Genomic DNA, 15,846 nt, shown 5'->3' on the forward strand with positions numbered 1-15,846 from the left:
TTGAAGAGTAGTATTGGACTTGGCAAGCACTGGAGATTCGAGAGCCTTCCAGCATGATGTTGACATGAAATAAGTGGAAGAAAAATCATCCACCAAAGTGCAATGAATATTCTTATGAAAAATACACATAGTAACTTGAAAGGAAATCTAGTGGGAAATTATAAAGGAAATCTTGTCAACATTGAACATGATGAGGTTCGAGTGAGAAGGATCTACTCCACCAATCACATACAACAAGGCCTTGCATTTTTAGGGACAACTTTGCAAAACCTCCTGGACAGACATGGCACAAGGAGCCTGGGAAAGATCTTCAACAATACTGTAGTGTTGAGCGGCCCGGGCAAAGGAATTGTGTGTTGTCTTATGGACAACACCCTTGTGGGGGCGATAAGCAGGTTCCACAAGATTATCTAACATGAGAGGTCCAATGGAATTAGGTGGAGTGGGTGAGTCCTTAGGAGAAGAACTCGACTCAGGAACATCATATGACTTGGCTTGCGTGGTCACATTAATGTCCTATTTGCACATAAATATGGATGAAGTGGAGTTGAAAAATGGCCCCTCGTTTCTCCCCTTGCGGAGGTGGAGGAGGTTGTGCAGGAAATGGATTAGTTAAAACAATATGTTGTTGGGTAGATTGCGGTGGTGCAAGAATATTATGAACTTCATCCACCCAAGGGCATTCATGAGTAAGATGTTCACCTTGATAAATTTTACAAGGGAACATAATCTTTCAACGATTCTCACTAGTGCCCCTTCCCTAGTTCGAGAGAGTTGACTGAGATTCCTGAGCAGTTTGATTTTTCTGTTTATTTTTCTTGTTCTTTTTATCACAAGTTTGTTGGTTGTTCTTAGCTGTTGTGGACTTCACCGTCAGAACATTGGTGGACTGCTCAGAAGAGGGTGCTTTAGTATAGCCAGATGCACTTGCTGGGGCTTGAGATGTAACGATCAAGTGTCCAAGTTGGCAAACAAGATGGCTCATAGAATCAGAAACATACCCAAACACGCCATCAATATGTGGGCCAGGAAAAAGTTTTTGTGGGTCAATGGAAGGCCTAGGAGCATTAGGAAATACTTCATAAAGCGTACCCAACAATGAGTAAATCAAATCTAGTTTTTGGGAAACTAACATGGCTTGCTCCTCAGTAATAGCTTGAAACATTTACACATATTTGGCAATCTAAGGTCTCAAGGATCATATGAACCATTTACACAATATCTCATTAGAAATCTTGGCTCTTACAACATCTTGTGATGATGCCACTCATGGATATGATCAGAAATCAACATGGCATCATCTTATTTAAAGTTAAACAAGAGATCAAAGTGAATATCATACCTAAAGGGCAACTAAAAGTGAGTCAAAAAAGTTTCATCTAAGGAGGAAAAGTCATCGTAGGATGTTGTGTCCAATTCGATGTACCATTTGGCAGCATCCCCAGTCAAAGTCTATTGGAATAAGCATAACTTAATTGAAATGTCCACTAAAGAGTTGGATGAACACCATAGATGATATGTGGTGATGTGGGTGGATGGGTTTTCTCTAGGATTTCCTTCAAATTTGGGGATATCATAAGGAAATTTTATGGGCATTGGTGGCCACCAGGGATCATGTCTAATGGGTTCATTGGTCAACTTAGCCAAATCCAGTCAATCAAGAGAAAATATAAATGGATTATGAAGTTGAATGAATGGGTCATAGGAAAGAGAATCTCCAATCCAACTTTGAGGTCCCCCCATATAAGGATTATGATGTAACAATTGTTATATCTGGTAAGGATTTTCCCCAACATATAAAGTATGTGGGCTAACATGTCTAGTGAGAGGAGTTTTCCCTGAGGGTAAATTCCCCTAGAGAACATAGGACACCCGAGAGCATGATTACTAACGGGGTTGTACTTGATAGGGATAGATGGACCAGCTTGAGCGGTAGCATCGACATAAGCAGGATAAGTCATAAAAGCGACGGTACTAGCAGCAGGGTTGCCCCCAGGGAAACTAACCATTCCAATAATAGTACTAGAAGTTTCTGTCCCTCCAAATAATGAATTATACCAGGATTGTAACATGTTAGATGCAGCGTTTCCCCCAAGATGACTAGGAACAACAGATGATCCCCCCCACAAATTTCTAGAAGTGACCATGCTTGACTGAGGAATAGGAATCGTAGGTTGAGCAAGATAAGGGTTATAGACTCCTGATCCTATAGGTTGACTAGGGTTGACACCCAAAGCCTACATAGAAGAATCGAGCATAGAAAAACTAGGGGAATTTGTGGTAGCAAAAGAAGAGACCGGTAGAATGCCCCAACAAGAAGTGAGAGGTGTGGATGGAGGAGTAGGTATGGCCACACTAAGAGGTGACAATGATGACATGGCAACTGACACTGCCGATGCAAAAGTTAAATATGTCTGAGACTCTACCATAGGATAGACAAAGGACAAAGGAATGTGAGTATAGGTAGGTGTAGAAATTTTAGGCTTCAGCTGCAACAACTCAGGTCCTAAAGGATTGGTCAAAGGTGGATTGGAAGGACTATAAAAATCATCTTCCAAAGCCTTAATAGAAATAAGATCACTACCAGGAGGACCAGGTATATATTCTTCAACTATGGGTTGATCAGGGTCTTGAGCACTGACATGCACTCTCCGTGTAGGAGTAGAAATTCCACCTCGTTTAGGAGACAAACTGTGAATACGACGAGATTGGTGGCGAATAAATTTTGCTACAGTGAATAATTGCAAATTAACAAAATTTATGTTAGTATAGACACCCTAAGGCCAAGACTACCGACTCAAATAAAAAAAACACACTAGAAATGTCCTAGTAAGCAGTCACATACAAACCAAATACAGAGAAGTTGGCAGTGGGACAATTATACTATAAACCTGCTTTCAAACCCTTTTAGTTGCGAACTCGGTCAAATTTCCCTTATTAGCTATGGGGAACCCCCCAAGAGGATTGAGACAGTATGAATAATATTCGTCCTAGGTACAAAGAGGACAAGTCTGACCCTGAACCTGTGTATGAGACCTAAAAAGATAGGCCACTATGATTACCACAAACAATAATACATCATAGGGGGCCAGTCATAAGCCAAATTCACATGAAAGGGCAGAAAACTTACCCTAGAGAGCCAAGACCGAAACCCCCTTGAGAGTTCCCCCACAAGTGTTACAACAAAATGCTAATAAAATTGTTTGTAATATGTGAAACTTCTGCAACCGATGCCAGCCGAAACTAAGCGAAATGGGGTATGTCACCTAGCCCAACCCAAGTGTGACCTCATGATTGACCCTCATGTTAGAAGGGCTTCCCAGACCGCACTACGTCAAGTGGATTTGTCTCCTTACCACAAGCTGCTAAGTTTGTTTTGTAGTCTTGGAGCAGTTGAATCACACACCTGTATCCAAGACCCTAGCCTAAGCTAATGTTTGTGTGCTACTAGAGAAAATAAAAGACAGGTCTAGTTGTTTTTATTATCACGTTATTTTTTAGTGGGTTGTTGTTTACATATGATGCAAGATGAAACTTTGATGGTGTGAAAGACTCTTGTTAGTAACCTTGATGCAACTATATGTCAATTTCTTCTTTATATTTCAATGAATTCTAGCTACAAGAGGGTAAGAGCTTTTCATAACACAAAATGCCTATAAATATGCACTTCTCATTAAATGCAAAATTCCCAAATTTATATATTTTTTGATTGAACAAATAAACCGAAAGAAAGAACAGAAATATGAAAATAGGCCAAATAAATCCCCAAGATAGAACGCAAAGCACTGCAAAAGCGTCAAATCTAGGAAAACAAATCCAAATAAACAAAAACACTCAAACAATCAACAAGAAAGCTAAAAGTGAAAGAGGAAGGCAATGTCAACAAGCTAGGGCTATAACATAATGGCTCAACAAAGGCCAATGTTCTACAAAGATAAAAACCAGACCCTAGAGGCAGGAAGGCCTAAACAAGGTTAAATGGGAGTGATAACAAACAATCAAGAAACACCCAAATAAATTTTTCTAGATGAAAATGGCACAACCAAAGAGAAAACACCACCACTTGCAAACAAGCAAGCAAACAAAAGATAAATCACTCAAGTAAAAGTGATGAAGGCCAAATAAATCCAAATATGGTTGAAAACTTGAAATCAAAAGTAGATATTTTTTGTTATGTGATCAACTAGACAGACCTAAAAAATTGGATCCAAAGATGAGCACAATAGCCCCAACCAAAGCACACCAAACTTCCAAGGAAGACCTTAGAGTAGCACCAAATGAAGGATCCAACAAAACCAGCAAGAGTATGCTCAAATATGATATTTTTCATAGTTGAAAGCAGCAATATAAAATAGGTCAAACAAATAATAGTGAGATCTGCAGCAAAAAAAAAAAAAAAAACCCGAAATTGGGAAAAAAAAGGACAAAAAATACGCTAATTTTCAATCAACCATATCTTCCTTATATGAACTCTGTTTTAGGTGGTGTTTTTTGTGTTTTGGGGTAAAATTTCAAGATAATTACATATCTGTGATTAGTTTTTTAAATTCCGTACATAAAATAACAGAAAAGAATAGAAAAAATAGTCGCACGTGAGGGTAGAGGGAAAACAAACTAACCAATCTTCAATTGACTATAACTTCCTCATCTAGAGTCTGTTTTTAGTGATTTTTTTTTTTTGTTTTGGGGTAAATTTTTGAGAGAAAACTAGATATGTGGTTAGTTTTATCAAAGAGGATAAATTTTATCGAAAATAATAGAAGTTGATAAAAAAATCGCGACCTGTTACTTCCTCTCCTTTTTGATAAAAAAAAAAAAAAAAAAAAAAACGAAGGTTTTGGTATGAGATATGAAAGAGATGAGGGCAACATAGATCTATAAGGTCATACAAATATATAAAAATCAATGAAAGAAATATAAATCTGAAAGCACAAAGGGAGAAAAAGATCCCAGCAAAGAGAGAAGAGATCCAATACAAAACAAAGTAGACTCCCTAGTGGCTTAAAATTATTAGATTAATGATTGAAAATGATTTACAATTGCTCAAAAAAAATGAAGGAGAGCACAAGAAACCAGATCTATAACAAAAAAGAATAGATCTCAAATCACAGAGGGAAAAAGAGAAAAGTATCTCATTGAAAGCACTAATTCTGTTGCAGTAAATTCTACATGCAAGGAGATATTGATCCGTAATCCTATACCCTATTAGGATTACCATAAAACAAAAATAAATGTCTAACAAATACAAGAGAAAATCCTCAACCATATGATAATACAAGAAAACAATCATGTATTCCCTAATTCTATAGGGTTTGAAACAACACCTAGTATCCTCGGAGATTGGTGAAGGCTCTTGAGTTCAATGCAAAATCCTCTCACTCCAACTAGGAGATCTCGCTCTTCTACCACTGATATAAGCCTGCACACAAGCACAAACAAATAAGAACAACAAGTGATCTTCCACAAAAGATCGTTAGTTCAAAGCAATAAAAAATGACATGAACAAATAGTTGCAAGTACAGATCTAAAAAGCTAGGAACATATATCTCTATTAATCAATAATCAAATTGTACAATTATCCTTCAAGCATAAGATATCCTCTCCAAAATCTAACAGATTCTCCCTATCTCTTGAGAAATATAACCTCAAAACAAGTACGTCTATCAATCTTTGAATCAAGGTAGAAACAACTCAATATAATTCTCACCACTTCCTCTCCCTTTCGTCTTGGTGAGATTATATAGGTTTATTCTATCCTTTGGGAGGATGCATCTAGACACCTAGGGGATTTAGAAGCCAGGAAACTTCTATAATAATGGAACCCTAGCCAACTCATACACAAGTGGGTCAATTTGATCTCCTTTATAATGACAAACTCTAAAAACATGTTTCACAATTATGGGTTTTTTTCTCAATTATCTCAATTATGAAATAATCATTATCTCATAATTATAATATTTTAGAAAATTAATTATGATAAATAACTCACTAATGTAATTCCATCGTTTTAACATGGGATAAATCTCACATAAGTAAAAGAAAAGGTGGAAAGGGGATGCATTTTATCCAACAACTAAGGTAAGTTTAACTTGGGTTTCTCTCACTATAATGGAGTGGCAAATATGGTTATAACAAAGCATTAATGGTTTTTTTGTTGAAGGCATGTTGTTTGTAGCAGATCAAGTAAGGTGTCCTTACAAACTGCATGGTTGGATAGACATAAGAAATACCTTTCCAATAGTATATGGAAGCCTGAAAATTTCCTAAGGTTTGAGGAGTTATGGCTAGTTGAAGTTTATCAAGGTTTTAGGACCTAAAGGTTCCACAAGTTCATAGGAGCTATTAGACGAACTATCTTTCATCGACTGCAGGAGAACTTGATGTATCATCATGAAGTAAAGAGGATCGTAAAATGATAAGTATGGAATGCACCATGAGTGAGGGATGTAGGGGACAACAATATCCCTCTTAGCAGACATGAAATTTCATGTCCTGCCCTAAAATCCTTGATTGGATATCACAAGAGTGAGGAGAGCACAAGGAAGAATACAAGAGACAAAAAGGGTACCGTGGAGAATTTCCTAGGAACAACGATTGATGGGAACTTTGATACCTAGGAGTATTGGAAGATGAGGCAAAAAACAAGTGGTAGTGACGTCAACAATGGGACACATGGCACAACATGGAAAGCGATATGTGGCACCAATTGTAACCACCCTCCTCCCAGATCCACCCAAGTAACGGACCAACCAGGTTAAACATGTGACGAAGAGTTACTATGATATGATTTCACTCCCCATGTGTTAGTTAAGGAAGTGGAACTAATAGGACACACTACATAGACCTGCCAGACATATTATAAAACCCCCAGGAGCCATCCAACCTTCCAGGTGACTAGCCCCTGAGACAAACTGACCTTTTACTGCATTAAACCCTTAATTTCTCCCATAACATGGTCATGAGTGTGATTGGAACCCTACAGTCTCTCCCACAACATGGGCATGCATGCGACTGGTGACTTTCCCAGGTAGTTCTATGCTTGCGACTCTGAATTATGTGCCACTTTTTTAGGGCCAAGGCTCAGGTCACTGCCCAGAACTCCATGAAACTTCCGGAAATGAAAGATGGCATTGAAACAATGATACAAATGCAATTACTTTAACAAGGACTTGAATGGAACCCTACTAGCCATGACATGAGTTTCATTAAACATGTCACAAATATGCATTCTACAGGTTTAAACAACATATATGAGCATAGGGGTCTCATAATTATCTAAGAATCACTAAGAAGCATTGATGCCTCATCACAATAACTGCACTACCATCTATTAAGCCATATATTCATTTTACATTTAGTGATTAACCAAAACATTATGAGAGCCATACATTTTCACTGTCATAAAACTCATTCATAACCATCATATAACCAACAAAAATATCAAGGATATAAAACCCATATAAGCCACATATAAACAAGTATATTTACACATAAAATACCAAGGAGAAAGAGAGCTCTTATTGATGATTGCGTAAGTCGACCAGGTATGGGACTTCCAGGAACCACTCAATTGTAGACTAGGCTGAACCAAATCTTTCTTTTAGCTAGTCACCCTCATGCCATATTCCAAGAATGAATGTGGGATCTCATAAAAAATAAATCAAAACCATCCAGTGCTTCCAGAGGCCAAACCACCTCAACCCTCAACTAGTGATACCACCTCACGGCTGGAAATCACTAACCATCATCATATTGGTTTCCAGTGCTCCAAAGCATTTGTTCTAACTAGGGCTTCTAGGAATAGTAACTCAACCCACAACTGTTGGCAGGCTTCCAGGGCATTTGTCCAAGTAGGGCTTCTAGGACTAGTAACTCAACCCACCAAGGGCTTCTAGAGCATTTTTCCAACCAAGGCTTCCAGGACTAGTAACTCAACCCAAGATGCTACAAGGCTTACAGAACGTTTGTCCAACCAAGTCTTCCAGGAACTAGTAACTCAACCCAAAGCCAAAGGAACTTGAGAACCAACCAAAAAACAAAAGAAAAGAACTCGCAAGACCATGACTATCTAGGAAATGGCAAGGCTAGGAAAATCAACTTTCAATCTAGGCAATCCTCCATGCCAATGACAGATCATAAAGAAGAAACCACATGCATATTCCATACATGCCAAAACTAGTGAGGAAAACATACATGCAACTCGGTACTTGCAAGAAAATCCCGTTGTAACTACCGATCCCAATGTCCTCTTACACTTTCCTACTCTTTCTTTGCCTTCTTTCTCCAAACTCTGAGTATACCACACTCCTCCAAGAGTGCTCCAAGAAAATTCTAAGTGTCCAAGAGTATGAGAGAGAGATAGAATAGAGAGAGATCTCCAACATTGAACTGACAAAAGGTACCAACTGATCCTCATAAGCCTTTTTATCAATGAGACCTCTATTTTCTTCATTTTCCATTATTTTCCTTCATTTTTCTCCTCAGATGCAACTTGTGACCTTTCACCTCCCTTTTCTCCTAATTTCCATTATTTTCATAATTAAAATGTCAATAAATGCCTCATGCCTTTCCAAATCCTTTGTCATTGCCTTTTCCAATTTCCTTAGTGTTGGCTTGTATGGGCCTGACCTAGGTTCAGAGGTGATTTAGCCAAGCAAATCCCGGTACTACTGGCCCTTTCAGCAATAGTCCGCGAAGCGCAGACTGAGGTCTCACCCGAAGTAGTATGGGAAGGTGCTAGAACTAAGTTTCCACACCCTGGGGATGTCTGATGGGCTTCTGGAGGTTCGCGGTCCGACCCGTCACTACGCGCACTTTCTATTCCTTCGCAGCCTGTGTTATTGTTTCTGCGCAGCCATACTCGGGGCATGACCCATATAATACCCAAGTTCCTTTCTAATTAACCGATTACTTAACTTGTGTGTGTAAGATTAATTGTTATTACAACATATTCAACAATCATATCAGTGCGTGCGATACATAAACCAATATAAACATAAAGAAGATAATGCACAAAAAATACACAGAAATAAGAATCAACTTCTCTTTATTAATCTTCTATCTTGATTACAGACTCGACACTGCCTTGCGCACTCAACTGAAGGGGTCCGTGCACTCAGCTACAGACTCTACTAGGCCTCTGCACACTCAGCTACAGAGCATCTTCCTACTACTACGACCCACTTCACTTAGAATCCTACTCTAAGCTCAAACCATTCCTTCCTTATTAACTGTCTTTACAACTTAGAGCCTTGCTCTATTTATACAATCCAGGCTGACATGACTTTACATTACATTACATTACTTTAGGGTGGACAACCCTATGACTTAACCTCTACTTCTCGCTTCGCGCCCGTAATTCGCGGAGTCTTACAAAACCTTTGACCAAAAGTTGGGATTTGAGCCCCAAAACATGCTGTGGAGGGATTCCATGCCCAACCAGGCCCCAACACAATCATCGTGACTCATCCCGAGTAACTCTACTAGTGTGGCGATCTTGGCACGGAGCCCCTCCAACTGTTCCCATACTGCCCAAAGGTCCGCGACGCACTGTTTTGTGGTTCGCTGGACCTACTTCATTCATGCTTCCGAATCATCCACGTCTAAATCGTGTCCTTTCTTTGGTACCGGCTTCTGGTGTGTGTGTTTATAGTCCCATGCCTTTGTCCATCTCCTCGGGTTGCGAAGACTGTGCTTTGGCCGGTTAGTCAGATAGTTGGCCCACCCGTGTCGGGCTTGAGGCAACTGTCGTTTACTTTTCCTGGGAAGGGTTCTCCATTGAGTTTGACTAGCTGGACCGCTCCTCCGTCTGTGACCTCCTTTACCACGTATGGTCCCAGCCAGTGCATTCTGAATTTTCCCGGAAATTTTTCAAACTTACTGTCATACAGTAGCACTAAGTTGTTTACCTTGAAGGTGCATAACTTGATATGGCGATCGTGCCAGGCCTTTTCACGCTGCTTTTGTACCTGTTGATGAAATCCAACTAGAAACTGTTCTTCCTCGAGTTCTTCTAATTGTGCAAGCCTTTCTTCTAGAGCTTCGCGGTTCGTCATGCCTGTGAGTGCTGCTATTTGTAGACTAGGTACGATGTATTCCATCGGCATGACAGCTTCCGTACCATAGACCAACTGGAAGGGAGTCTGTCCTGTCAATTTCTTGCACGTTTTCCTATACACCAATAACGCAGCAGGTACGTGCAGGTCCCAGTCGTTCTGCTGTGCGTTACATACTTTAGTCAACGCAGTCTCCAGTATTTTATTGAATGCCTCTACTGTGCCATTGGCCTGTGGGTGGTGCGGTGTACATTTCTGATGATACACCTGGAACTCTTCTATGAGCACACTGATGGTTTCATTCAGTAAATGTGTTTCGTGATCACTCATTAAGATTTTTGGATAGCCAAATCGTGTCAACACGTTTTGGAACAGAAACTTTGGAGCCGTGGCACCCTTGCAGTCCTTGACCGGTTGCACTTCTACCCATCGTGTTAGGTACTCTGGTCATGGTGATGATTTAGCGTGCCCCCGTCTTTCCCTAAGGTTTGATCAGGCCCACAAAGTCGATTGCCCATTTCTCAAATGGTTGTAGTGTAATTTGGGGATTTAGTGGCATCTCATCCCTTCGTGATGTTTTCCCCATCCTTTGACATATATCGCAAGCCTTACAGTGCACTTTCGATTCCTGGTGCAGGGTCGGCCACCATAACCCTATGCGAAGAATCTTCTATGCGGTCGCGCATCCAGCATAGTGTCCTCATACAGTGCCCCCATGTGTTTCCATGAGTATCTGACCTCATTCAAATTTGGGTATGTATCTTCGCAATATCTCATCGTTGCCCATCTTGTATAGGTGCCCCACGATGACAGAAAAGTCCACCGCGCGCACCACCAATTCCTTCTTCTATTGGATTGAGTACTCCTTTGGTGCAGTCCCTGTTGTTAGAAAATAGATTATATCTTCAAAGTGATCGTCCACGACGCGTACTGCAAAGATTTGTGCATCAGGTAGTCCCTCCCCCAAATTTGTTGGTTCCTCGCCCGTCTCAATTCGTGACAAGTGTTCTGGTCCTGCGTTTAAGCATCCCGACTTGACTATGACCTAAAAATCATACTCTTGAAATAATAAAATCCATCTGCATATTGGCCCCCCCAACACAGGCTTGTTCACCAAGTATTTCAACGTGGAATGGTCGATATACATCTTGAAATGTCCTCCAACTAAATTGTGTCGGTAATTTTGGAGCACGTACACCATTGCCAACCCCTCACGCTCGGTGGTAGAGTAGTTCTTTTCTGCTTTGGACAATCTTCGGCTCGCAAACGCGATCGGGTGATCTACACCCTCCGTGCCTTCCTTTGTGAGTACGGCTCCCAACGTGATACATGACGCATCAACATGTACATGAAATCCCATGTCCCATTTCAGGAAGACCAAGATTGGCGCGGAGGCCAGTTTCCCCTTCAAGACATCCAAACTCTTCATGCAATCATCATTCCAGCAATATGTAACATCTTTTTTTAATATCTTTTCCATCGGTGCGGTTATTTGGGCATAACTTTTGATGAACTTCCTATAGTATCCAGTGTGTCCCAAGGTAGCACGTAGTTGTTTAACACTTTGCGGTGCTTCCAAACTGAGGATAACGGAAATCTTCGTAGGTTCCATCATCAGTCTTTGTTTGCAGACCACATGTCCCAGCAGATTTTCGAAGGGAACGAGGAATGTGCACTTCTTCAGGTTCAGCGTAATCTGGTGTCGGTGAAAAGTATCTAGCATCAAATGTAAGCTCGCTACATGGTGCTTAACTAATCCAAAAACAGTCCAATCATCCAGATAGACCTCCAAAAACTTGTGGATGTATTCTTTGAACGCGGCTACCACGATGCATGAAAATATAGCTGGTGCGTTCTTCAGTCCAAACGGCATTACGATGTATTGAAAGCATCCCCATTATTTTGCGAAGGTCATCTTGCTCCTATCTTCTGGCGCGATCGTGATCTGATGGTACCCTGAGAACCCATCCATGAACGAGTATGCTTCCTGACCGCCAACATTCTCTAGTACTTCATCGCTGAATGGTGTTGGGAATGGATCGTGTACGTAGGCGTCGTTCAACTTTCGAATGTCTACACATATTCTTATTTCACCCTTCTTTTTTTTCTCTTTTACTACCATAGGACACACCCAATCAGATTCTTCCACTGGTTCAATAATTCTGGTTGCTATCATTTTGTCTAATTCAACGCGGACCTTTTCTTTATACTTTGGATTCAAGCAGTAAGGCCGCTGCTTAACTGGCTTTGCGTTAGGTTTCAGGGTGATCTTCATTATCCCTAAATCGCCAATGATCCCTTTCAAGTCCGTAATTTTGGTTGGGAACAAGTCTTGGTATTTGCGAACTAACTCAGCGACCTTATTGACTGTGGCGTCGTCCCAATAGTCACCAAGCGTTGTGTGCTTTGGCTCTACCTCCGTTCCAATGTTGACCTGCTTCGTCTTTAGTGGTGCGGTGATGTCGGGGTCTTCCAATGATGGTCTGCGAATCTCGCGAGAGCCTTCTATTTCTGAAATGTGAATGTTTCGTGGGTCCTCATCATCATCCTCAATATTCACGTTATAACACTCCAGTGCGTTGCTTAACTGTGTCACCCATTTTGGCTAAAGCACTCCCATTGGCTCCTTTGGTATTTTGAAGATAGTCGCTTTTACTGCTTGTAGCGCATCGTCAACAGTATTGACCAACGACCTTCAAATGTGAACGTTAACAAGAATCCCTCGTGCAAGACATCCCACTCACCTGTACCATGGCGAAGCTCCATCTCCATATACCAATTCATGGGTATGATGTCCAGGGTATGGTAGAATAAATTACCCATTTAGGCTGTGGTTCTTCTCTGTAGACCTTGGTCCATTTCACAAGGTGTGTACGTGGATCATCTAATCTGTCATATTTTTCGACTAACTATATTTGTGATTTCCCAAATTGTAGGTGCATCATTCTTCTACAGCCACACCAGTCCTCAAAATTTCCTTGATGCATACCCCACCATTGTGCAGTGTTGCATGAAATGCCCATTTCAGCACATCGAACCGCTGCTGTTCTGGTACTATGCTTTCAAATTTTCTCAGAAATTTATCCACCGCTATTAATCCATCATATGTCTGCAGCTCCCTTACCTCTGTTGTCATGCAACACAATGATCCGATCATCATGTTGCAGTTCAGCGTTGTTACTTCGTGCAGCCAATTCTGCCATCACTTTAACTCTTCGTCCGAATCTGAAGTGCAGGAGCTTTCATGCTCCCATGAAATCCTTCCATCTGTAGTCAGATTCACCTAATCGTCTCCTTGCGCAGTTATCTTGTAGATATAGTCGAGATCGTCATCACTATCGTCGTCGCGCATTGGTTCAGTGTATCGCACTCCTTCGGCTAGATCTAGCGGTACTATTACGCGTAGTGACATTTTCTCAAAGATCATTTTGCGCTTCTTCATATTTATAACTCTATTCATATCGGTAGCCCAGTCGATTCCTAGTAGTGCAAGATAAGGATTGTTGTCATTGACAATCTCTATCACTTCAAAATCTACCTAGGCGCTCCACCTTCAATATCGACTGTTACCCCTTGCAATCATCCCATGGGCAAAATCTTCTATTGGTTTGCCATTTGTAACTGAATAGGGGACCATTGTAATGTGGGTTTGCCCATGTGTTCCCATGTTTGCTTTGGTAGTACATTCGTGTCTGAACCTAGATCCAGGATTACCTGATCCATTTCATACTCACCTATTTGCGCAGTCAACCTCATTTCCCTTCCTGTGCACAATGCATGCTTTCCAAGTTTCCGGACCACGCGCATTTCTCCTGACCTTGCGCACCTAGTGATAAGTTCCTGTAGTCCTTTGACTGCCTTGCTGTCACGCAGTAGTTTCATGCATGTCTCCAGAAAGGTAGTGAGCATTGAAGGATCCATCCCTGGTTCTAGTTGATCCTTACTACCTAAAGTGGAGGCCTCTGTGAAGCTCTTCTTAGCTTCCATGAATGTCTCCTTCACACATTCTAAATCAAACTCAGGTTCCTTTGTAGGAGCCTTGCAAACCCATGCATTTTCTTCTGGCTGCTTCCCTTTATCATCTCCCGTGGTCATACCGCTCCTGAGCATCATTTTTACATTTGGGTCTTCTTCGTGCGGCTCAGACCTCATCATTTGTAAATTCTGGGTTGGAGGGCGCTGGAGTACCCCCTTTTCGCACATCCTCGCTATTAGCGAAGGGTAATCTTCTGCCTCATGATCAAATTGAGTACAGTACCAACATGATATTCTAGTCGGGTTTGTACAATCGCGGGCATAATGCCCTAGCCCTCCGCAATTGTAACAAATTATTTGGTCACGACCCCTTCCTCGTCCCATTTCGCCTCAACCCTGATCGCACCCCTGAAACCCAGCGCGCGCCATTCCTACATTTGGGTCAAGGGCTCACGTTTCGGTCTGCACCCTGTAGGTAGGAGTCTGATCCATCATTAGTTCATAGCTTCGGAAGGTGCATTTGTCATGGCTTACGGACCCGCAGAAATTACAAAACAATTGCTGGGACATCTGCGTATACTTCTGCAACAGATGGAAATTATCCATGGTGTGTTTTCCTCCTATCTGGCAGATCGCGCACCATAATGCAAATTACATGCTCGGCCCTGCCTGTGCCTTCAGTCTTAACGGAATTTTCCCTGCTCCTGCCAAGTAGTTCGCAAACACTAGACAGTGGTCCTTGTCATGCCCTTGGCCTTTTCATTTTATGCTCCATACTTCGTCGCGCACCTCGAACCGAGGTGTTCTGTCCTGTTTAAAACTTTGCATCTCCAGACACAGATTTTGCAATTGCGCGTGGATTTGTTGGACTCCCAAACCAGGGTCTTGTATAGGGGTCTCATGTAATCTCATTGCCATCTCCAACGCTTCGGCCTGGGTGGAAAGTTTTTGCTGTGACAATGTCATCCTTAAGTGTGGCATAAGTGAGGCCACAAACCATGCGCGATGATGTGCATCTGTTAATGTCATATTGGCTTCGCGGATCGTACTCTTCAGCCTTTGATCCAGATCCCAGGGGGTCTCACCCAGGAGCATCACGATCTCCTTAAACCCAATGATTGATTATGTCTTTGATTTTGGCCTGCTAAATTCCCTGTTCAACGCGGCCTGGATCTCTGCAATTCCTACGTTCAGGTGGTCATTAGAATGCTTGATATACCACGTTAATGCGTGATCCTGCAGTGCGCTCACTAGCGTAGCCTTTTTAATATTATCATCCACGACACCCTGTGCTTCCCATACTGCTCTGACCACAAACCAGAATTGGTCTAGATCTTCATTTCCCACTCCTCTGAATACTGGTAGTTTGATCGCACTTGCCATACTGAACTATGGTGGCAGAGGTGGGGTGGGTGGAGGTGGTAAACGCAAAATTTGTTGCCTTGTCAGATTGACCGCGCTTCTCGGAGAAACTTTCGCAAGATCTTGCTCGCTTTCCCGCGAGGGTGAAATTAAGGGATTGTTTTCCAACTCTTCATTACTTCCGCTCCTGTAGATCTTCCCGCTTCGCGTAGTTCCAAACATTATTTTATTCACATAACCCGATTTTCACACAATAGCATCTTAGTCCAAGTGTTCAAAGATTTAATATACTTACCTCGTGGTCCCTTGAGAAAACGTCACTTTGCCTCACTATAGCTGACGATCGTGTCTACCGCAAACTCAGCGATAAATCCTCCTATTATTCAGTCGAGCCAATGGTCCACAGCTCACGCTATCTTATCTTCTGATGCTTCTAGTCTGCACACTAATTCTG

The sequence above is a fragment of the Pinus tabuliformis genome, chromosome 8 (genome assembly GCF_031772625.1).
Source record: "Pinus tabuliformis cultivar Carrire ecotype Pingquan chromosome 8, CPIR1, whole genome shotgun sequence".
Classification (NCBI taxonomy): Eukaryota; Viridiplantae; Streptophyta; class Pinopsida; order Pinales; family Pinaceae; genus Pinus; species Pinus tabuliformis.